Source organism: Schistocerca americana, chromosome 8, assembly GCF_021461395.2.
Source record: "Schistocerca americana isolate TAMUIC-IGC-003095 chromosome 8, iqSchAmer2.1, whole genome shotgun sequence".
In the NCBI taxonomy this organism is placed as follows: domain Eukaryota; kingdom Metazoa; phylum Arthropoda; class Insecta; order Orthoptera; family Acrididae; genus Schistocerca; species Schistocerca americana.
This window is the reverse complement of record NC_060126.1, coordinates 156,478,734-156,504,943: the sequence shown is the minus strand read 5'-3', so window position 1 is coordinate 156,504,943 and position 26,210 is coordinate 156,478,734. Positions and strand designations below refer to the sequence as shown.

The 26,210-nt window shown below is 38.2% G+C and overlaps 1 non-coding gene across 1 annotated transcript; it reads left to right on the top strand.

The window, feature by feature from the left end:
* Positions 1-19,426: 19,426 nt before the first annotated feature.
* Positions 19,427-19,501, top strand: Trnal-caa. Its single transcript has one exon. It is a non-coding gene; the product is annotated as a tRNA-Leu (tRNA).
* Positions 19,502-26,210: the final 6,709 nt, after the last annotated feature.

Below are 26,210 nucleotides of genomic sequence, written 5' to 3'. Positions count from 1 at the left end.
TATGGTTTCAAAGTGATACAAAGATTGGCAATTCGCTTTAAATGTTCTGGAATGCAGAATAGTGCACAAAAATCAAAAACATAGTGTGATGGTGAAACCCTCCCGTCTCCTCTATATCTCTTTTGTGTTACGCAATAACAGTCTCCTCTATATCTCTTTTGATACGCTACCTGCCCTTCTACAATAACCTAAGAAACCTTCCCTTAAGATTTCCATCTCTTGCTTAATAAAAATAAATGAGATCTTCCCTTTCAAATTAATTCTCTTTCTCCATCTTCGCATCCAAATTTAAATGCTGCTTATTAAAAGTGATTTGGTGATTATTTCGACGAAACATAGAATGTGTTGTCGTCGTGGCCCTCAGTCGTTACCTGCAATAATCCAAAACTGTTCCTTACCTTTTTTACTGTTAATGGATCGCCATCTGACTGCTACATCGAACTGCGACGTGAATATACTTACTCTGTTTTACTATACTCTATTAGCTGCTGGTGGGCTGTCATAATAAATGGTTGTATTTGTTACCAAAGCTGAAGTTATTCTTTAATAGCAAACCTGACGTTATTCTTTAATTATTTGACTGAAGTTACGTAATTCATAGTTAAACTTTTTCTAGACAACAATAAAATTTTGCAAAGTTTTACGTTGATGGTTTTTGGGATGGATTAAAATCAGTAATGCAGTATTGCTGGCAAGAATTAATTATATTCAGAATGAAATTATTTTAAAAACGTTCAAATGGGACTTACTTTTTGCAATAATCTTACAACTAGCAATGTGCAAACATACCTTCAGTAGTCGTGAGTTTCTCAAAGAATTAATTCAATAATATTAGTTCCTCTTATGATAACAGTTAGCTGAAGTCTCTGTACATCCGTTTATTATCTCTTGTAAATCATAGCTAGTGGCTGGCAGGCACACTGCTCCTCTCAACCTCTCGCTTCAGACCTGCTATCAACTCGCTTCACATCTCGCTTACTACTAACTTCCTACGAACGCTAAAGTGCGGTCTCTCCTGCCAACAATGCTTTCTGGTGCAGACAGTCCCTGCTACCATTAAAAATGTATCAATGCACGGTCTTTCCCGCTCTTTTCTTAAAACGTATCCATACGCGGTCTCTCCCGCCCTTTTTAAAATTATATCAATTTGCGGTCTCTCTTGCCAACAATACTTTTGTGCATACATTCCGTGCTACCACAATTATTTCCAACATGACAATTATTAATTATTCCTACTTAATCCTACTAATAAAACATAAACATCTTTCATAAATTGTGGTTTGACAATAAAAATATACACGTCTTACATAACCCTCCACTGGGTTTCCTTAAAATTTTCCTACGTCGTTAAGTCATTTGGACTTGACGTAAGGAGAAAATTTGATTATAGAAATATGTGTAGTAATAAGTAAGTTAATGATAGAATATTTCCTTCAATAAAACATATACATATACTGCCATAAGAATTTGTTTTCTTAAGTCTAACAAAGAGAACATTCAAAAGAGTATACATCAAAATATACAAATAATATGAGTCAGTAAGTTGGAAGTGTACATCAGGTAGTAAAAGTTATTTATATTTCTAATAGTAATGGATGGTAAAAATTAGTACATAGTTTATGTTTCATTATAAATTGGCATCTATTAGTACCATATATAGCATAGTCAAAGCACTGGCAACCGTCTGTTAATGCACTCAAAAGACCTTTTCTTTCCCTCACGTGGCAAAACACCAGGTTTCGCCATGTGGTTCCGTGGTCTCTTTGATCCATAGTTTTAGTGTAACCAAACACTAAGTTAACCGTCGAATTGCCCGAGTTGCCGCAGCTACATCAGGTACAAGTTCCAACTCGAATTGCCCATTAGTAGTGATGGTGTGCATCTTGGTATGCAAGCACCTATTGACGTACATCATGACTGTGGTGTGCATCTTGGTATGCCGACATCGCATAGAAAACATCGTAGATTGAAGTAACGTGGGTCACTATTCACTTTGTTTGTGCTCCATAACCATGTGGATGCACAGGAATTAGGGTACAAGTATAATCATTTTGTCAAAAGGTTCGCGGATATGGTTGATACCGTTATTATTAAATTTTACATCATCTCTTTCCTCTGTGCTCATAAAAATTATCTTTACCGTATTCTTATTTTACGTTTAAAAGGACAAAATATGTCACCTTGTGAGACTGTAGAAAAAGTTTATAGTTTTAAACAATTACATCAAAAACACATTTTCCATCTGTAGTGAATTCAGCGTACAATACATATTACATTACGTGACAGTGAATAACATAAACAAGTATTCCTGTAAGTGGAATTTAGTATTACATTTAGGCATTAACGTTTTAAATAAAATAGACAACTACTTTATACAAACTATGTCACTTTCTGTGACTTTAAATAAATCATAATCTGGTGCTCACATAAATAATTACATAAAGACACTGTTATATTACTTCACAGGTTGTGAATTCACAGTTTTTGAAATATGAAAGTACATTTTGACAAACTGTCACTTTCTGTGACTTCAGTATGTTCGGTAATGTGGTCGTCAGTTACGAGTCATATTGTCAGTCGACTATCTATTATGTTTGAGTTGTGTAGCGCACATTGTCATTGTTATTTAAAAGAAAACATTAGTATTTTACGCAGAGTGCGAATCGGTATGCTGACATTTGGAGTGGTCTGTTTTTACTATGTATGTATGTGATGTAAAAGATATCACGTTCAATACGGAAAAAAAGTTTCGAATAGGGAAGTACATATAGTAAGCAATTTAATGTGGTTTCTCCATCTGTAGCGCCGCGCTGCGCTGTCACCTGTTATCAAAATAACCTTACATACTAACATCTTCATTCTCCTCTCTCCTTAGTACCTCGTGTCATCTCTCTGCACAGCCTATAATAAAATATTTATTGTTAATAATCAGCATCGCACGGCATGACTTCAGTATCTCTCTGTATTACCTATAATAAAATATTCATGGTTAATAATCGTCAGTGCACGGTATAACTTCAACATCTCTGTGCATCTGGAAAATCGCGTCAGCTCTCGGCATGACCTGTAAAGCATTTATCCACTTTTCTCCATATTGAATACTTATAATTAAAACTACGTTTATTTTGGTGAACTATGACAACAGTGCTGCATGCACGGGTTACAGAGTACATTTAATTGCTACTACTGTATGAAAATCATTTGTACGTGTTATACATTTACATTTAAAGTAGTCCTATTAATTGCTTCAGTTACCTTACATAATGTGATATAAATGTCTTGCGAGAACGCTTCTAAGACTGCTATTAATGTTCAGTGTATTTATCTGCGGTCGAATCGAGGTGACCTATTGTGTACGTAAATAACCCATTAGTAAAAGGAAGTTTCATATCAGCGCACACTCCGCTGCAGAGTGAAAATCTCATTCTGGAAACATCCCCTAGGCTGTGGCTAAGCCATGTCTCCGCTATATCCTTTCTTTCAGGAGTGCTAGTTCTGCAAGTTTCGCAGGAGAGCTTGTGTGAAGTTTGGAAGGTAGGAGACGAGATACTGGCAGAAGTAAAGCTGTGAGTAACGGGCGTGAGTCGTGCTTCGGTAGCTCAGTTGGTAGAGCACTTGCCCGCGAAAGGCAATGGTCCCGAGTTCGAGTCTCGGTCGGGCACACAGTTTTAATCTGCCAGGAAGTTTCATATCAGCGCACACTCCGCTGCAGAGTGAAAATTTCGTTCTGTGAACCCATTAGTAGCTCACTGTGTTCGGGCTTGCTGGAATGTGTCAAAATACTCATTGTTATACTATGTCTATATGTATCCCTGTAAGAGGGTTTTTCTATTTTAAGAATTTCTTTATGTTTGACATATGACGGTTTCCTCTCGATTTTTTTGTTCTGAGTATCTCAATGTGTACTACATTAGCGTGCAGAATATTTCGAATTCTGTACGGTCCTGCATATAGAAGTTCAAATTTTTGCATCGGTTCTTCCCTTTATGTGACAGATAATGGGTACGGACTAGTACCTTATCGCCAATCTCGTACTTGCATAATCTACTTACCAGCTTCTGCTGTCTCTTCCGACGATCTGCAGCTCGTTTAATGTTCGCTAATGCCATGTCTATTATCTCACATTGACGAAGTCTACGCTTCTTTGGAAAAGTAATCATTTCAGTAAGTTTATTCAGTGGGTCTTTATTCGTCAGTATTACAGTTGGTGGGAGCATCGTTGACTCATTAGGTATTGCATTTATTACTTCCTGAAACTGTGAAATGCATTCGTCCCATGTTGTATGCTTTCTGGGGCAATAAATTCTACATAGTTTCCCGATCTCTTTCCTTATTTTTTCTGACAGGTTAGAAGAACTGTGATATCTTGATATGTAAATTGGTGTTATGTTCTAAACTGTCGTCCGTTATCTGAAATAACCTTCTGTACATGTCCTACTATTGATAGAAAATCTCTTACAAATGTTCTTGATACTGATCTAGCTGTTGCTTTCCTTGTTTCAAATTTGGATGTCAGTTCTATGGCTACTAGAATATAACCTTTACTTGTTCTGGGAATTTGACGAAAAAGATCTACTGCTGCCATGTGTCTTAAATTAACCGATATGATGGGATACAGTGGTGGAATATGTGATACTGTTGATTTAGCTATCTGACATATCTTGAAGGATGCTATAACTTTACAAATATGTTTTTCTATGTTGTTGAAGTGACAATTTTGTCGAAGAATTAGAAAGCATTTCCTAGCTCCGTAATGTGCATAGCTTAGGTGCGTATACCATATCAATTTGTTTCTGATCCCTACTGGAATGCATAAAAGCCAATTGTTGCCGTCTGAGTATGAGCGAATAAACAATATTTTGATGTATAGTGTAATTATGTCTGATTTTTGCGTTGCTCTTTTCTCACCAAAGCGTTACAATCTTTTTTAGTGTTTCATCTTTCTGCTGTTCTCTATGTCCTGTAATGCTGACGATATAAAGTTTTCGAAAGCTACTTGTTTGATATACATAATACTATGGTGGTTGTGGCAGAAGGTATTTTGTTTCTCTAGTCGTTTATGCTGAATAGATCTCGATAGTGCGTCGGTAACAATATTCTGCGTGCCTGGAATATGTACAATAGTAAAGTCGAACTCTTGTAGAAATAATTTCCAACGGCTTAATCTATCATGCGTAAGTTTTGCTGATAATAAAAACTGGATTGCTTGGTGATCGGTATATACTGTGGTGTGTCTTCCATATAGATAATGACGGAATCTCTTAAATGCCCATACTACACATAGCGTCTCTAATTCTGTTACAGAATAATTCCGCTCTGCTCGAGAAAGTATCCTGCTTGCAAATGCAATATGTTTAACGATTGTCTTACCTTCCTCTACTTCCTGGAAAATATGTACTCCTAGTGCTGTAGTTGAACTATCTGTTGCAATGGAAAAGTTTTGTGTTGGGTCAGAATGTGATAGCAAAGGTGCCCTTAGTAACGCTTCTTTCAAATTCTCGAATTCAGCTTCAGCGTCTTCACTCCATGACCAAATTGTGTTTTTACTTGTGAGCTGGCACAGCAAGGGTGTCTAATGCTGTATAATGAATGAATTTTCTAAAATAATTAATAAGGCCTAAAAAGCTCCGAAGTTCCTTCTTATTTATTGGCACGTCAATATCTTTCAATGCTTGCAGTTTGCCGCAGTCTGGTGCAATACCTGTCTGTGAAATGATATGACCTAGAAATTTTATTGAAGCTTTTCCAAATTTAGATTTACGGAGGTTTATAGTTACCCCGTTCTGCTCGAATGTATTCAGTAATTGTTGAAGGGTGTGGTTGTGCTGGTCCCAGTTTTCTGCTGCGATTAGAATGTCATCTACATATGTAGTAATTTGTTTTTAAGATCCTGTGGGAGAATTGTATTCTTGCCTCGTATAAAGGCTGCAGGCGAAATCGTTAGTCCAAACTGAAGTTTACAAATTGGTAACATTCACCAAAGCAAAGGAATGCCGCATACTTTCGACAATTTGGATGTAATTGGATTTGCCAAAACCCTGATTTGAGATCGAGGGTGGTATATATAAAGGTGCCACGAAACTTTTGCAGTAACTGTTCTAGCGTCTGTGGTCGGTCAGTTTCTGTAATGATTGTTTTATTAACCTGACGTGAATCTAAAACTAAACGGAGTGATCCATCCTTTTCACCGATGTGTAATGGATTTATATATTGGCTTGCTGCTGGTTCAATTATACCCTGATCAATCATTGTTCGTAACTCTTTCTTAACTGCTTCTGCGTGTATATGCGGGATTGGATAGTGTTTTGCTTGGAGTATCTAGTGTAGTTTCACCTGAAATTCGTACATAAATCCTGTCATCGTTCCTGGAACATAGTTAAAAACTGTTTTATGTTGCCCAAGAATGTTTTCTAATTCTGTGCGTTCTGTGTCGTCTTCTGATATACTGTCTCCAGCCTTGCGTGTTATTGCCTCTAATACATTATACTCCTGTTCCTCTGCCATGTCGTTAATATGTGTATTCGTGTATAGTGTGAGATAACAGTCGTTATCTTTAGAATCTGCAATAATCTGCAATAATCTCGATCCTGTGCATATTTTGTTCTTCTGAGGAAACTGTGTTTTGAAATCTCACTACTTCACTGTCTTCCTTTTGTAGTGTTAGGTAGAACGATTTAAAGTTAATCTTTGCGTCGTACTGTACGAGAAAATTCATTCCTAATATTATATCAGTTTTTAAATGTGGAACTATCCAACAATGGCTGTGGAAAGTTTGCCCTGCAAAAACAAACGTTAATTGTGTCTGTCTTTAGACTTCAATGCTTTTTCCTGGGAATGCTCCCTTAACTTTAGTTTTGTGCAACAGGAATACTAGGTAACCATTATTGCTATTGCAAATGTTAAATGTGTCTTCGTTAATTACGCACATTGGTGAGCCTGAATCAATTATTGCTAAAATATTTTGTGACTTCAAATTTATCTGGATTATTGGGTGGCATATAGATTTCTGCACGATTGGTTTTTTGTGTAACAATGTGTCTTGCACATCGTCGAATGTAATGGCATTCTCTGTCGTTATCTTTTCTCTGTCCTTATCCATAGTGTCGTCATTTAGAGATTCATCACAGGCTCTCTCTAGTCATAATTGTTCTGACATTTCGTTGTTGTGTGTTTTCTATGAGCTGCACTGCTCTACCGTTTTCATTATTAGCGATAGGTGGCGGATGAAATCTTGTGTCTGGTACAATCATACGATGACTTGGTTGTCATGCACTGTTTGAATTTCTATGAAAATTATCATTGTAGAATGTCCTTTTGCGGTCGGTGTTCGTTTTCTCTCCTTCTGTCGTTATAGCTGTGGTTATACGGTGAGGCTTGCGTGTTTCTCTGAAAAGGTTGTCTTTGTTTGTTTTGTGTATTTTGCGGCTGACCCGTGTAATTGCTTGCACCTGACGCATTTTCTAGGCGATGAGTCATGTGAAAGTTTGACCGGTTCGGCATTTCCTGTCATATGTGTCGTGTTATTTGGATGGCTTTGTTGCTGTCTTGAATTGTACATTGTTATTATACTGCTGTTCATTTAATCCCTGTGTGTATTCTTGATTAAAATTTTCATTTTCGCTGCTAAAGCGTTTATTACGATTGCTATTACGAAATAGTGTTTGCTCAAAATTAGCATTGTTTGTCTGGTTTGCGTTATATCGTGAAAAGTTCTTATTAACAAACGCATAGTATGCCTGGTGTACCTCGAGCAAATTGCAGGATGCCTCTAAATGCGTACACGCTGTCCTTTTGCTGGTCTGTTTATAATGACACTATTAATGCTCAGGGGAGTTTTGAAATACACAGCTGTATTAACGTGGATTGACTGTATGGCTCATTGAGGTATTGGTTTTGTTCAACCATATATCCGAAAAATTGTGTGATTGTTGGAAAAGTAGAATTCTCGAAATTTGACAGACTAATTAGCAGATCTTTAATGCTACTCTGTGTGGTAGCTGACCAATATGCTGCTAGAAATGCTTCCTGGAATGCTTCTACTGAAAAACACTGACTAGCAATTGGTCGCATTCTTCTCGCTAGTTCCCCTCCAAGAAAACTAATAATAAATTCTAGCTTATGTAGAACTGGCCATGATGGTGGGAGTGCCGCATTGAATTGTTGGATCCAGGCCAGTGGATGTATTTGTGTCCTGTCATTTTTAAATGTTTTAAACTTTCTCACTGAAAGGAAATACTTGTGGTCGAAACCGTCATGTCTTTGTGCGTAATTATTTTCGTAATGTTGCGAATATGAATTTATGTGTCTTTCTGCCTGATTAAGATCTCTTACTCTCTGAAGTCTACCCACATTATATGTATTGCGCATCTGAGGCATGTCGTAATGGTGTGTGTTCTGCTGGAATTGATTGTTTGCAGTTGTTTCTTGTGTGTCAGCTATCCCTTGCTGTAAAGAATAGATTTTCTGATGTAACAAATTATTACGTGATGCTGGGTCTGCGATTGTTTGTTGCACATTTGTAATTTGCGTATCTTTACTATTAGAAATCTGTTGAACTGAGACTGCTGTAGTGTCATCTGATTTACTGTCATTATTAGTATCTAACAGGTCTATTCTTGTAGTGAGTTCGTTGATCTTTTCTGTCAGTTCGTTTCGTAATTTACGATTACTTTTGGTTACTTTCTTAAAATCTGCTTTCAGATTTTCTGGGTCTTGATTGATTTCTATGTGTTCTATTTTGTCAGTTAGTGTCTGGACTTTTTCTGTTAATTTATCCCTAATATTATGGATTTCAGTGTCTGCAGAAATTTTCGCCTCAATTGTGTGTGATTGGATTTCCGTGAGCTTCTCTTGTATTTGAATATTTGTCTCCTTAACCGTTTCGATTTCTTCCGAAATCGAGTGTATGTGAATGTCTACGTAAGTTTTTCCCTGAGCAAACACTTTCTTTTTGTCATTCTGTCGCTGTTTAGTAATTGTTTGTAATAGTTCTTTTCGTTCTTTATCCTGCGGTCGCACCAGTTTGCGGTGACGTATCAAACAGTTTTCTGTGTGATTGTTAAAACGTTCACCAATGTGAGCGCTTTGTTTAGAAAAGTTCTCTGTCGTTGTTTCTCGTATGCTAACCGCGAATGCTTCTTGTTTATTGTTATTTCTTGAATCTTGGCGTGTAATTCTTGGTTTGATTGTGAACGTGTTTCAGCGACTACCTTGATATCGTTTTTTAGGTCTGCTGATTCTTGTGCCCTTCTGTTAAAAGTTTTGATTCATGTCTTGTCTCATTTGTAGCAAAAATGCCATTATTGGATCAGTATCGGATTGACTTCTGTGTGTATTTGTATTAGTTGTTAAATTTTGTACATGTGTGTTCATTTGAACATACTCAGACGATTGTAATCGTGTCACCTCTTCCGTGGTTTCGGAATTTTTGTCAGTAAAACTGTGTACCGTCAGAATCTGTTTCGGCACGTAATGGAGTCACACTGTTTGACTGCATTATAGTGGTTTCGTTACTGAAACTATTATGTCTGCTACGCGTAATTTGTGGCTGTGTAGCGTCTGTTGTATTTAAAAACAAATTATCTTGCACTAATGATGATTATCAGTTGGCATTTCTGAAGTTGATTGTTCGTCAAAAGATTCCATATTATTACTACTCTCGAATGTCTGTTCACCTAACGTTTCACTATCGCGTTTTTCACACGTATTATTTCGGTCTATTCCTGAAAAGAATTTCTCATCAGTATTTTCTACACTTTTATCACTTTGAGAAAGAGTAATTATTCTGCGGGACATTGTCTATAATTAGCACACGCAACAAATATATCACTGTTTAAAGCGGATTCAACACTGAACAAACACTTTTCAACGCAGAATCAATAGAGCAAACAGAATTGCCGATGGGCTGTAAATTAAAGGTATGCAGTTTAGTATAAGCGTTGAGCCACGTAATACTAGTTTATTCGTACAATTGTCACAGCCAGCATATTCATTTTCACAGTAGATTCACTAATGAGTCTTACTGATAGGATGTCGCCAAGTAAAACCTTCCTGTCTCCTCTATATCTCTTTTGTTACGCTACCTTCCCTTCTACAATAACCTATGAAACCTTCCCTTAGGATTTCTATCTATTGCTTAATAAAAACAAATGAAATCTTCCCTTTGAAATTAATTCCCTTTCTCAATCTTAGCTGCAAATTTAAATGCTGCTTATTAAAAGTGATTTGCAGATTATTTCGACGAAAAATAGAATGTGTCGTCGTCGTGGCCCTCAGTCGTTACCTGCAATAATCCAAAACTGTTCCTTACCTTTTTTACTGTTACTGGATCGCCTTCTGACTGCTACATCGAACTGCGACATGAATATACTTACTCTGTTTTACTATACTCTATTAGCTGCTGGTGGGCTGTCATAATAAATGGCTGTATTTGTTTCCAAAGCTGAAGTTATTCTTTAATTAATTTGACTGAAGTTACGTAATTCATAGTTAAACTTTTTCTTGACAACAATAAAATTTTGCAAAATTTTACGTTGATGGTTTTTGGGATGGAGTATAATCAGTAATGTAATATTGCTGTCAAAAATTCTATTCAGAATGAAATGATTTTAAAAACGTTCAAATGGGACTTACTTTTTACAATAATCTTACAACTAGCAATGCGCAAACATACCTTCAGTAGTCGTGAGTTTCTCAAAAAATTAATTCAATAATATTAGTTCCTCTTACGATAATAGTTAGCTGAAGTCTCTGTGCATCCGTTTATAATCTCTTGTAAATCATAGCTAGTGGCTGGCAGGCACACTGCTCCACTCAACCTCTCGCTTCAGACCTGCTACCAACTCGCTTCACATCTCGCTTACTACTAACTTCCTACGAACGGTAAAGTGCGGTCTCTCCTGCCAACAATGCTTTCTGGTGCAGACAATCCCTGCTACCATTAAAAATGTATCAATGCACGGTCTTTCCCGCTCTTTTCTTAAAACGTATCCATACGCGGTCTCTCCCGCCCTTTTTAAAATTATATCAATTTGCGGTCTCTCTTGCCAACAATACTTTAGTGCATACATTCCCTGCTACCACCCCAACATGACAAATATTATTTATTCCTACTTAATCCTATTAAAAAAATATAAACATCTTTCATAAATTGTGGTTTGACAGTAGACAATAGAAATATACACGTCTTACAATGGTCCCAGCGGAGGTTAGAGTCCTCCCTCGGGCATGGGTGTGTGTGTTTGTCCTTGGGATAATTTATGTTAAGTAGTGTGTAACCTTAGGGACTGATGACCTGAGCAGTTAAGTCCCATAAGATTTCGCACACATTTGAACATTTTGAACATAGTGTCATGACTACAACATCAATGAACGAGAATTAGTCAATTTGTACAAACACCTGGATGTAGTGATACTAAATGAAATGTACGCGTAGGACAATAGTAGGTAACGCTGGTGGTCGATTTCGGTTCGTTGGCAGGTCACCTTTCTTTTATTTTCGTCATTACGTCTTCGATGTACTGATAAAACAGGAGAAGACTTCACCCCTGTCTTACACCCTTTTTAATCCGAGCGTTTCGCTCTTGGTCGTCCAGTCTCGTTATTCCCTCTTGGCTCTAGTACAAATCGTGTATTTCCCATCTCTCCCTGTAGCTTACCCCTGTTTTTTTAGAATTTCGAACATCTTGCACCATTTTACATTGTCCAATGCTTTTTTCAGTTCGGTACAAATCCTATGAAAGTATCTTGAGTTTTCTTTACTCAACCTTAACGTCATAATTGCTTCCCTGGTAGGTTTACCTTTCCTAAAGCCAAACTGATCGTCATCTAAGATAACTTTCTTTTTCCATTCTTCTATGTATTATTCTTGTCAGAAACTTGAATGCATGAGATGTTAAGCTGATTGTGCGATAATTTTGTACTTGTCAGCTGTTGCTGTCTTCGGAATTGTGTGGATGATATTTTTCCGAGTCAGATGATACGTCGCCAGACTCACACATTCTACACACCAACGTGAATAGTCGTTTCGTTGCCACTTCCCCCAAGTGATTTTAGAAATTCTGGTGGAATGTTATCTATTCTGCCATATTTGATCTTAAGTTCTCCAAAGCTTTTTGAAATTCTGATCCTAGTACTGGATCCCCTACCTCTTCTAAATCAACTCCTATTTCTTCTTCTATCACATCAGCTCCCCCCTCACAGAGGCCTTCAACGTACGTTTTCCACCTAAACGCTCTCTCCTCTGCATTTAATAGTGGAATTTCCGTTGCACTCTCAGTGTTACCACCCTTACTTTTAATTTCACCGAAGTTGTTTTGACTTTCCTTTATGCTGATTCAGTCCTTCCTACAAACATTTCTTTTTCAGTTTCCTTCAGTTTTCACGTAGCCATTTCTTCTTAGCTTCCCTGCACTTCCAATTTATTTCACTCTTCAGCGCCTTGTATTTCTGTACTCCTAAATATCTCTGAAAATTTTTGTACTTCCTTTTTTCATCCATCAAAAGAAATATTTCTTCTGTTGCCCATTCTTTCTTCGAAGTTATCTTCTTCGTATCTATGTTTTTCTTTCAATGACTGCTCTTTTTAGAGATGTTCAACTGCACTACTTACTGAGCTATTCCTTATTGACGTATCTATAGTCTTCGGGAACTTCAAGCGTACGTCATTCCTTAGTACTTTTGTATCGCACTGCTTTGCATATTGATTCTCCCTTATTAATCTTTTAAACTTCACCCTACTCTTCATCACTATTAAATTGTGATCTGTGTCTATATCTGCTCCTGGATAAGCCTTACAATCTAGTATCTGATTTCGGAATGCCTATCTGAGCATGGTGTAGTCTAAGTGAAATCTTCCCGTATCACCCGGCCTTTTCGAAGTATACATCTTCCTCTTGTAGTTATTGAACAGAGTTTCCGCTATTACTAGTTGAAATTTATTAGAGAACTCCATTAGTCTTTCTCCTCTACTCTTCCTTGTCCCAGGGCCATATTCTGTAACAATTTCTTCTGCTCCTTCCCCTACAACTGCTTCCCAGTCCCCAATGACTATTCGTTTTTATCTCCCTTTACGTACTATATTACCCTTTCAATATTTTCATCTACTTTCTGTATCTCTTTATCTTCAGCTTGCGACATCGGCATGGACACTTGAACTATCGTTGATAGTATTGGTATGCTGTCGATTCTGATAAGAACAACTCCATCACTAAACTGTTCACAGTAACACACACTCTGCCCTACCTTCCTCTTCATAACGAATCCTAGTCCCGTTATACAATTTTCTGGTGCTACTCTATACTTAGCTGACCAGAAATACTTGTCTTCTTTCCAATTCACTTCACTGACCCCTACTATATCTAGGCTGAGTCTTTTCATTTCCCTTTTCAGATTTTATACCGTCCCTAGCACGTTCAAGCTTCTGACATTCCATTTCCCGACTCGTAGAACGTTATCCTTTAGTTGGTTATTCAACCTTTTTCTCATGGTTACCTCCCCCTTGGCAGTCCCTTCCCGAAGATCCGAATAGGAGACTATTCCAGAAACTTTTGCCAATGCAGAAATCATGACATTTTGTCAATTACAAGCCCCATGTCCTTTAGATACATATTATGTGTCTTAAATGCAGTGGTTTCCATTACCTCCTGTTCCTCAAGCCACTTATCATTGCTGATAGTTCCGGCCTTAGGGGCTGTTTCCCACCATATGGAAAAGAGAGCGCCGTCAATCTCTGTCCGCTCCTCCGCCCTCTTTGGCAAGGAAGTTGGCAGAATGAAGGATACTTCTTATGCTGGAAGTCTTTGGCCAACAGTGCTGATTGTTGATCAAAATTTAGGCTGTAGTGGGTTTCGCACCCGTGACCGAGGACGTTTTGATCACTAATCAAACTCGCTACTCCTAGAACACGAGTCTAGGTCCGATACGGCAGAACTGTTTCACAACGCCTGGTCATATCTCATGGAGCTACCGAAAAACAGCATAGAGGAAAGGTGCCTAATGTGAGAAACACTTTTATAAACCCATTTGAAAGACCTAAAAGTAAGTGCAATTGTATTTTTTATGATGGTAATAATATCTTGCATTATTTAATTTTATCATACAATTATCGTATTTGCAATAATAAACAATCTTTCAGAGTAGTTATTAAATCTTCACAAACAAGGCATTTCGTAGAAATGAGATCGAGGTTTCCTAATATGAGGCAGTAATAATATTTTGCTTTAACTATTTTATTACAGAATAATGGCATATAAATATACAATTTTTACATGTTCATTCATTTCTCTGATCCTTCACTCATTCCACACTATTAAGGTTTATATTTACGACATCTGGGGCGAAAAAAATTGTCTTCTGTGACACCGCAATCTTCATGAGCTCAGCGATAACATTTCGTGCACTCTGCCCACTTCTCCCCGTGTTTGTCTTCAGAAAAGCGCCCAGTACAGGACAGACACTCTGCGTCATCGTCATCACTGCTGTCTGAATCCCCACTGTCACCAAGACGGACATCGGGTGCCGAGTCACTAGGAGATTCTTCTGCTTTAGGTCTACGATTTGAAGATTTTTCACTCTTCTCTCCAAATAACTTTCTGGCTGCTTTATTAGCTTCAGCCTCTGATTTCTTCTGTTTAGATTCTTGCAATTGCTTCACATAAGGAGTTCAAGTTAGTGACGCAGCAGAGCACGTTTGACCTATTTATCTCCAGGTGGTTTTGCGATGTGTGGGAGAGGTCTGATGTCTGCCGGGCTGACAGCTTGACCATCACCATCAGTAGTTTCATTTTCGTTTTTTGCATCTCTTTCTTGAAGAGCGTCAGCATGGCGATGAATTGAAAACTCATGTTCCCTAAAGATGTTTGTGTTGCATGGGATCTGTTCTTCTGAAGGCATTCACAGATGCTTCCATTGTTGCTGCTCGGTTGTAGGCTGCCCCAAATAACCTGTCTATTAATAATGGGGTGATAACACGACCTGGGTTACCTGCCAACCACGTTTCTATCTCTTCGGCATAGTAGGTTTTTAAAGGCTCCATAAATCCGATGTCAAGTGGCTGCATTTTATGCGTTGAATGAGGTGGCAAACATTCAATATACGAACATTGTTTGCACGTGCTTTAACGAACACATCGAGATTCTTTGTGTGGGAATAACACCCATCAAGAATCAAAATTACAGGGTCATTTGAAGATGGCTTTACATGACTCACAAAATCATCAAACCACTGAGTAAAAATGTGAGTTTGTATCCAGCCACTTGGATGACAAGCTGATATTGATCCTGCAGGTGCACCGTCCATCAATTCCTGCTTCATATTCTTCCTTGGGTAAACGATTAGTGGTGGAACGTAAGTCCCAGCTGCGTTCATACACGTTAAAACTCTGATGAGATTTCCCCTTTCTGCTGAAGTCAAGGCAGCAACTTGTCTCTTCCCTTTCATAGCAATAACCTTGCTGTGTTTGTGTTTCACAGACGTCACCCCAGTTTCGTCAACACTGAAGACTCGATGCGGGTTATGGTTGACTTTAGATAGCACAGATTCGTAAATATCAAAAAATCTCCCCACATTTTCTGGAGCGAAAGCTTTCACTCTTGCTGCTGCAAGACCCTGAGGAGTTCTCATTGATAAAATGAGCCATTTCTTTCCTGCTGAAGCCTTTTTTGAATTGAAGGGCTTCTTCAGCCTATTACTGACAGCTAACTGGAAGGCCGTGCTTCGTATGTCCTTATATTTAAGAGAATAAAACCGCTCTTCCATTTCAGGGCAGTATTTCACTAGTTTATCTTCCAGTTGATATGAGCGAACAGGCCTTCTGCCAATATTAACACCAACCGACATCTCGGGTGTACGACTTTTATCCTTCACATACCTTTACAAACTACGTTTTGGTACAGCAAAAACTTTTGAGGCTTTTAAGTACCCCATCTCACCATTTCTCACACATGTAATGGCAAGAACCATGGCGTCTTTATCCCACGTTTTCTTTTTAGGTGCCAATACCATCTACAAAGAATAAATACAATAATCAGACATACTTCATAAAGGACTTCAACTTCTATGATTTTATTTGACGAGTTCTTTGAATTTGGAGTAATATTGATCAACTTCTGAGAAAAATACTGCCTTGAAAGAAAGTTCCAGAAAACATTCCAATTTCTGATCATAAGACTAGTCAAAGTAATCCCTGTTTATGATAATTTAATCAAATTCAAATAAATGTAGTTGCCAAAATTTTACTACAATAAATGATAAAATATTGTTATCTTATGATAGTATTGCGTAAATTACATAAAACAAATCGTGAGAGAACGAGTTCCCCAATATGCGATAGGTGTCGTAATATGCGACACTGTCGCGTATTCGGATCCCCATACTATCGCATATTAAGGAATTTCGCCATCTTACACAAAGAATCACGCACTTGCTAACAACGTTCGTTGGAAAATGAACCTAATTGTCAATAATTATAGGTAATACCGTAACAAATAACAACAATAAAAGAGTGCAGTAGTATCCACTCACCTTTAAGCTGAAATATTGTCTTAACACCGATGTCGCAAAAACTCCAAACACAAGAAATTTTGTATCAACCTCTACGGCTCAACTATGGCGTCCTACTCGCTCTGTCGTTGTCTGGCATGCAATAGACGTGTTTAAACTTTCCACCAGAGTGCAACCCCTAACATGAGCACAGTTGGAGTGTCTCATATTAGGGAACAAGCACCTTTCCTCTATACTGTTCCTGTCATATTGACAGCACTTGGAGGAAAAAGTATTTCCAAGATCAAAGAACACGAGAAACAGGCGGATACTTATAAAGTTATTAAAATTGCAATGGATCATAAAGGTCTGGGCACTTTTCAGAATTTACTTTTTGATGATGACATTCACACGAAAGAAGACTTACTGTTGACAGTTCGCATTTTATTTTTAAAACATTTATAAATAAAATGTCATAAGCTGGGATTAATTACTACCGCCAGTGCGTGGACCTGAATGCGAACACGCACTTAGAACTAATGAACAGCATATTAAAACACGCATATCTAAAGGGAAGTAAACCTAAACGATTCACCGATGCGGTACTTGCGAGGCAAACTGCATGACGGATTTACGTATTTAAATAACGACAAATTACGTAAAAGGCTTTCAGCTATAAGGCAGCGGCGCAGGATCTCTGGACAGCTCACACCTGAAGTCTTGGTTTTCGGAAATTATTCGTTGAAAGTACTCTCAGAGGAAGGTAATGAAAAAAACTACTCGCAGAAAATAATTAATAGTTCATGCAAATGCGAGCCGACATATCATGACTGTCAAACTTGTAGTCTTGTTTTCGCATGTACCGCACAGAACTGGACCGAGCACGGAGCTCACAACCCGAACCACACGCCACTGTTAAGCACTAATGAAGGACTGGGCCCCTTACTTCGATTGCACATAATTCATTAAGGTCAATCCATAACATTTATTTCAAATACATAAATGAAGTTACATTTGATCTGTCTGACATTTAACAGGAATAAAAAAACAATTTCAATATCAGCTGATTTAGTGCGTGAAGCGCGAGTTAAGCCAATAACCGGGTAAACTAAATTTGAATCTGTCTGACATTAAACAGGAATAAAAGAAAACAATTTTTTATATGTTTAAACTACAGCATTAAGGAATTCCAAATCTTTCCTTTTTCTAGGCGGAGGCTGAGCCAGAAACACAGACTGCCACAAAAACACAGATTTGCTATGAAATCTTCCAGGACACCCGGAAGCAGTAACAGACGAGGGGTCGGCACCCACAAATAAAGACAAGCTAAGAGTCAGGCCGGGAGCACATCCCACGAGAACTTGTTCACACTATGCTCACCACAAACTGTAGACATTCCAGCCGAACATCCGCTTGCGGTGGCTGCCAGAAGGACGAAGCAACCAACAGGCCCACGCCGTGCTTCTCACACAGGCACCTCAATTTGTACAAACATCTGGGCCAACACTAACTCCGGACTCCCCTCTCACTGCGAGGCTTGGCACAGTTTATACGAAATGCCTTCCAGGCAACCAGTAACCGCCCGCAGGAGTTTCAGGATTCGCAAACAGCCCCAGTGTAACAGACGTCACACATGTGCTTACGCCCGAGCCACAACTCCGCCAGTCTCAGCGGCCGCCCCAAACCGACCGCCTCTCGGCGACCCGCGCGCCCCAGCCGGAAACGCAAAGATGCTCATGCCCGGGGACGCGCCAAAGGTAAGCCGACCGCTGATGATCGACCAGCGATCTCGCTCGAGCTGCATCTATTCAACAATGAAGTTCATGTGTAAACACGTCTACCCGATTTGCCGAGTCGAAGCCGAGTCACAAGATAATGATTCCAATGTACGGACAGCAGTCTAGTTATGGACTAATCAGGCTACAAAGTCGAAGTACGATGAAACCATCTACAAACGAGGAAGCTAAACGGGAATAACGTTCGATATTTGCTTCAGGTGCGTTTGCGCGGCTTCGGCGTCATTTCCATCGACAAAAAAAATGTAACTTCAAACCTTCCAGATGATTTTTGGCAAAAAGTAACGGAATGAAAAACACCACGCAAGAGGATATTTGTGTCGGCAGCGAAGCCCACTGGTTCTCGGGACATTACAACAAAATCGCTGCTTGAGAAACACAATGAGGAAGAGACAAATATGTCTCCCATTTTCAGCGTTCCTTTACCAGCGCCCACCTATAGGCAGCAGTCTGAGCAGTTCTTCCTGTTGTAAGCAGACGTGGATATCCAAACGCCATTATTGTAAATAAGTTACTAGTGCAGAGAAACAACGCTATAAGATAGAGTTCTTCACTGTGTTCGTGGCTGATGGTGCAACCGATCTAGACCAATATGAAGCAATTGATACGCTTTTTTCCATTCCGATTGCCCTGCATTTCTCCTATAAATTGATTAACTTGGAGCAGTCGTTTCTCTACGCAGTGGCGGTGGAGTGCTAGAATCCTCAGTGGACTAATTAGGTTGAACAAAAGAAATTTGTAGTAATCATTAATTCTCTTGTAATGCAGGTTGTAATACACAGAAATTTCCTCTGCGCTGAGATTGTAGCTATAATTATTCGTCAGAATGAAAGCAGAGATCCCGACTTAAGAGTCTCGGTCCGGCGCACAATTTTAATCTGGCAGAAAGTTTCAAATATGCATCAGTTTCGTAGTTAAGAATTTTGAAGCAATAATCTGCCAGGAAGTTTCATATCAGCGCACACTCGGCTGCAGAGTGAAAATCTCATTCTGGAAACATCCCCCAGGCTGTGGCTAAGCCATGTCTCCGCAATATCCTTTCTTTCAGGAGTGCTAGTTCTGCAAGGTTCGCAGGAGAGCTTCTGTAAAGTTTGGAAGGTAGGAGACGAGGTACTGGCAGAAGTAAAGCTGTGAGTACCGGGCGTGAGTCGTGCTTCGGTAGCTCAGTTGGTAGAGCACTTGCCCACAAAAGGCAAAGGTCCCGAGTTCGAGTCTCGGTCGGGCACACAGTTTTAATCTGCCAGGAATTTTCATGGATGGAAAATGTTTTGCTGAGACGTGGCTCAGCATTGATGGCTACTCTGTACTGTGGCACAGTCTTTTAGCATATGATACCTCACTGAACTTGTTATGACTTGTCTTTTTGTTATTGTCTATTTACGTATTTATACTGATGTATGAGATCGTTCTTTTTTGATCTGTATATAGCTACATGCACTCAAAATTTAACTTCTACTGAATGCTATAAGAAAATCTGCTTTTCTTTGTCTAACAGATAAGCTTTACATATGTATGAAATGATGTCATAACATTCCAGATCTTTGGAAAATTTTGAATTTTTGGGAAGAGAAGATAAAATTCATCACTCGTGAGGTGTGACATGTACAGACAATATGCAAGAAGTATAAAGAATAAAGACTTCCTTTTCACTTTTCAGGTTTATTCTTTTTGCCATGGCATACGATAAGATTCTTTTGTATACAAATTTTTCTACCAACATGTGACATTGCAGACTGTCTTAGCTTAAGTAATTTTCACGTTGTATTTGACTTTCACACTTCATGTATGTATTGAGTTTCTTCATAATGCATATTCTCTGTATAAATTGTTACTGTAGGGAGTGTCGCAATTAGTATAATAATTAAGTGTAGTATTGTAGGGAGCACTCAAATTAGGAAAGATGCGTAAGAAGTCATGAAAGATATGTAAGGAGGAAGCAAAGAGAAAAAGGGGAGAAAGAAAGTTGTTACACAGATGAATGAGAGATGAAATGATTACGTAGGGCAAGTATAAGAAATGGTTAGGTAGGGCAAATATGAGGAATCCCTAGGTAGGGCAAAGATGGCAAAAGGGAAATGGGGCTAAATAACATGTGCTTGTGAGAATGTAAGAAACATGACAGAAAAAAGCAAATAGTACAGTAAACAGTGGCATTTGTTCAAAGTTCGATAAAATTATGGGCAAAAGGACTAAAAGGTGCTTGAACTAAAGGATGAAATATAACTAGATAGCATGCTAACTACTGACCATATTTAGTACAATAATAGACTGACATTTGACCACCTGCATACAGTACTCTTTGATGTGAATCTTGGTTACTGACTAATCCATTTTTTCGTAATTATATATTTGTGTTCTCCTTATCTATCTGTGTGACCACATACATGTGTATTTCTTGTGTATGATTACTATCTTTGTGTGTCTCTTTCTACCTTACTCCCTATAATTTTATATTTTTTTTACAGATTTTATGCATACAAATTGATTCCAACAGATTTAGAATTTTCTGTAAGTAATTCTGTACACAAATAACATGATTTCCTTGTCTGAAGTTTCTGTAATTCATTATTCTAAAACTATGTCATTTTTTCCTTAATTTTTTTTATAGACATAGAAATCTTTTGTTTCCATTACAGTACGTGTGTATTCCATATATACAACTATGTAAAATCTTATTACTCCAGTCTTAATGTAAATAATTGTGCACTGTGAATGTAACGACCTGTAACTGAGTGACCACTCACCACAAATGATTAAGACTTGAGAGGACAGAAGAAATATGTCTATTAATTATATACTGAAACATTCTCTGCCAAATACACAGCTGCAACTGACTTTAATAAGGTACCCATGGATGGTACAAGATGGCTGTGGAGTTATCGATGGATGTACAATTTGCTTCAAGCAGATACATTCTACTTGTGCGTGTGTGGGGTTGTCATCTGAGTACAGCACTTAGTCTCAGTGGGTCTGCTTCCACATAGCTTCCCAGAACAGTGACATTATTGCAACGGGCTAGTTAAAGTTTGATCGTTTGTCACAAGGACACTCGTCCAACTACTTTCATCGTGCAAATTACTACTGTCGTATATGACCGTCCTGTGTGCTAAAAAAAAAAAAAAAGTGTAGTTCACCAGTACTATTTCAATACAACATGTGACAAACTTTCAAAATATCCCTGTGCAGAATGTTCTCATAGACATCATAAAAAAATTGATAACTTGTCAGTGGTGAATTCCATTGATGAAACATTCACATATTCTTGAATTTTGTAAACATTTTTACTTATAGTTGTTGAACTCATATTCTTGAAAAGCTATTTTGCTCTTTGTATTTGTTACATGTCTTAAATTTTCCTGTCCAAAATGTTTACAATTTTGTCATCGTCCCATTCCCATCTGAAATGACCTTCGTATAAAATCCTACTTGGGGAAAGTGGAGGATATATAAGGTGATCATGTCAATTTTATTTGTGGATGTGTTCGATGTGCATGTCATAGAGAGAATTATTTACGTTACCGTTGAAGAATCTTTGGTCTTGTAGTGGCGCAGGTAACATTCATCTCATGCTAGGTGAGGAGGACCCTACGTCATACTGACGTAACGCTTCGTCACCGTGACGTAGTGTGAGATGAATATCACTCTTGTGGCGCAGTCTTTGGCTCTGCGCCGTCTGATAGTCTTAATTGAAATGTGATAGGTCATGGGCGAATTCAGTAGGGAGCTGCTGACTTGTGATGGTATCTGTTGGATGAAGAAAGATTCACTGTAATGGACAGCAGGGTTGAATATGATGTCTATATTGGAAAGCAAAACGAATATAGATTTTGAAGGATATTATTTTTGAAGAGAAGTTTTATGCAAACGAGACTACATAGTCTCCAAAAGGGCATACTACACTAGGTTTTTACGGAAGAATGAAGAATCAGAATCAAAACGGCCAGTGCTTTACTTATATCAACTATGGATTCACACTCATTGCAGCAGTATGCAGCTAGGAATGATTACTGATAGCTGGTTAACTTGCTCAGAGCTGAGAGAAAGACCACCCCACTTCCCTGAGTCATGCATTAACAAATTACTTAGTTAATCTGTTTAACTTTTATAGAAATTCTGTTAACGTTACACGGTCTTTATATCATTGTTCACTTTGTTAAACAAGGGCATTGTTCGGACCAATGTTGTGTGTGAAGATCACGCAAAGTTTTACTCTATTTCTCGAATGCATTTCATTCTAAAATTTTTGTCTTGGAATATTCATAGGAATGGTTACTTCCCCACCCCACTGTCCATCATTATTCATTATCACATGCAATAGATTGAATATTTATTCAGAAGTAGGAATCTATCTTAGCCACTGTCTGCTTGATGTTTGCTGTTGTGCTTTCGAGAAATCTGCAACAGCGTTGTCAGAACGCGAGGTAGGTGGAAATTTTAATTAGGGCCAGGTAACTGTTTAACTTGAGTTGCACATATAATATCAAGAAAAGTTACATTCTTATTAGTTACGGTTCAGTTCAAATTAGGTTCTATGGAGTCAAAGGTTGGCATACGAGTCTGATAACAGTTTGTGGGTACACAGTTTTTGCAATACCTAGAATCGGAGGTAAAGTTGGGCTAAATTCCATACGGAAACTAATATAGTGGGAAGGTTACAAAGTCGATGGAACGGGCAACCAAACTGTTATAGTTGAGCAACAGGATGGTTTGTAAATTAACGAAGGAGGTATTCGAAGCTGAGCAGAGAGGAATTCAAGTTTAGACCAAAGAAGGACGAATGAGGTGCTCGCGATAAGCATTTCGTTGACGACATGGATAAATGTGTTATCAGGCAGCAATTTCTAACGGTAACGAACAATATAAAAAAATACCAATTTAAGAAAACTGCACAGCTCTTGTCGCACCGAACTGAATTTCAATGCTACGAAGGAGGGACTCTTAGAGAAAAATTGTTCTTTCTATGGAATTTAGTTTTAAAAGGTGGCCCTATGAAACTATGTAAACGAGACGACATAGTCGCCAAAAGGGCATACTACACTAGGTTTTTACGGAAGAATGAAGAATCAGAATCAAAGCGGCCATTGCTTTACTTAGATCATCTATGGATTCACACATATTACACCACAAATAAACATTGGCAAAGTGACAGTGTGCGAGGAGTATTGACGACTTAAATTGGTGATCAGCGTTTAATTGTTGTGCATGGAGACGGTAACATAGGTTTCATACCAGGTGCACATATTATGTATGACTCAAAAACTAAACCATCGGAGTATCGCCCAGAAATGGGCAGAAATAATTTTCTAAAATACGTACAGTCCCAGCTTATACAACGCATGCATCGAACAACTAAGGTCGTTTTTGGCAATGCCCCGTACCACAACAAGCAGGAGAATAAACCACCGTCCGCTAGTTCCCTAAAAAGGTAAACATAATCCTGTACAATGACAACGTACATTATGAGCCAGATATACGAAAAGCATAGTCAAAATATTGGAAGGAAATTAATTTGTACCCTCCGATTCCCGCCATACCATCCAGACGTAAATACCGTAGGGCTGATCTGCAATATTGCACAAAACGAAGTCCTTAGTCGAAATACGTCAAGCGTCTCGCTCTCTGAGCTGAAAAAAATTAAATAAGTAAACGATTTATGCTTTTGCAGTTGTGGCATTAGAAACCTGCAGAAGGCGGTATGTCATTTGAAAAAGCAGTGATGAATATTAGGGGAGAAGTGCATTGTTGGACGAAGAGGTAGAAAATATTGTTACCTCAATTCATAGTGTTTTGGTCCTGCTGCGTTATATATGTCTTAAGGACATTATGTAATTACGATTCCAAAATAGCAAGTAGGTCAGATCGTTTTATTCACTATAACAGGCCTATTTCAAAAAACAATCTTCAGGTTATCTGGAAGTAAATGGTACATAATATTAGTACAGTAATTCTAATATTATAGGTCAATATTAATGAGAGAACATTATAAAATTTTGTTACATACTTCAGATGAGTTTGACATTTATACGTTGTCATGACTGTCGCTGTCTGTTTTAACTACACTTCGTTAGTGTTCTCGGAATAATAACAGATGGTTATAAGAGGTATGACTTCTTATCTGATATAATTTTCAGATAGTGTTAGTCTTCTTTAGTGCTGTAATTAGGTGACAGCTGACATTGAATAACCAACCGTTATTACTTCAACGAGTATAGTTAAAACAAAGCGACCGTGACAAAACCTCAATAACCAATGTGACACAAACGTAACAAATTTTATAACAGTGTTTCCTCATCAATATTTACCTATGTTAGAAATATTGTACGGAACTTATGTACCATTTACTTACAGATAACCTGACGGTAGCTATTTGCTGGAATGGACTATTGTACTGAATAAATCGATCTGACTTAAAAGCTTTTTCGGAACCTCCATTACGGAATTAATTCATTTGGCGTAGTTTCAAGGGAAGAATCGTCATCGTCAGTGACCGAATAGGCAAGCTACGAATCGACGGAGACGGCTGAGGAAGACGATGAGACCAGCGTGGAAAGTAGTTCTGCTGATAATCCATGAGCAGCTAACATAAGACAAAGATACTTTCGTGCGGTTACTGTTCCAAACATGCAATTAGTTCAGTGGTGTGTACAGCATGGTCATGCATTGTCGGCCTGTTGCGCTATGGCCCTGCATATAATACACGAAAAAATGACTTGTGCTGATCATGAAGTTTTTTCTTTATTTATCTGAGGAGAACCCGTTTTATCTTCCTTTGACGAATCAATCAAGATACACAAATGCTGAAATGTTCTCTGAATTAAGAAAACACAACGAATATTATATTATCCTTCGTAGCAGGCTAGTTTGTAAACTGTTACGTGATGGGCAAATAAAAGTCAATAGGACGATTAAAATGAGACAACATTGGATTAGAAAATAATAAAATAAATACAATTCATTGAATAAAAAATGAACGAAGTCAGTCTGACAAAGATATAAAAATAAACGTTTCAAAGTCCCTAATGCTATTCGAGCCCACAACCTTCCGCTTGTCACGTACATTATTTGCACATCTACACTATGCATCTACTCTGGACAAGTGTCTTAAAGTTAATGCGATACACTCTAGAGTCTAGGGCATCACATGAGATACTTTTTTTTTATTAATTCCAATGTCCTCATACATCTGGAAATTATCTAACCATTGCCAAGTGTCCAGATTATATGTTCAATGACAGTACTGTTCATCTATTAATCACTTCTCAGTTTCCATACGCACGTGATGTGGCGGAAGTAGTAAAGGAGAAGATTCTGAAATATGCCTTTCTGAACAACGTACTCTCTCATATATATATATATATATATATATATATATATATACTACAAAGGAGCTGACAACTTCACAGAGTTCGCTAAATCGGAAAGAGAAGTGACACTCGGCAATCAATATTTGACCGGCTTAACAAAATAGGTTCAGGCCTAACACGTAAAAACTACAGCTGTTTCGAAACAAAATATTTGTCTACTACAAACTGCGTCGCTTGTAAACGTGGTAATCGAAGGGTGGCGTATGACACAGTTCCAGTATGCCAGAACTGCTCTTGTTTCCCTCCATGCCTCTCTGGCCTAAACACGACCGTGGCGAGACTACCAATTCGCTTTGCCGAGAAAGTTACCGATTTCCAGCCGTTCTGCACACTCGTACAGCTCGTGCGAGTTCGAGCGGTCTTCGCTTGGGAGCGCTGTGGTCGCCAAGTGGTGTCGCCTAACTGCGTGTATCATTTTTAATGAAGACATTTTAGATCTTATTGTTTCGATCCTCTAACATTAGGTAGGAAATTCACGTTGAATACGATTTCTTATCAAGGTATATGTAAAGTTGTACTTGCTATGACATATAGATGAAGATACGTATCAGCGTCGGTTACAGATAAAACC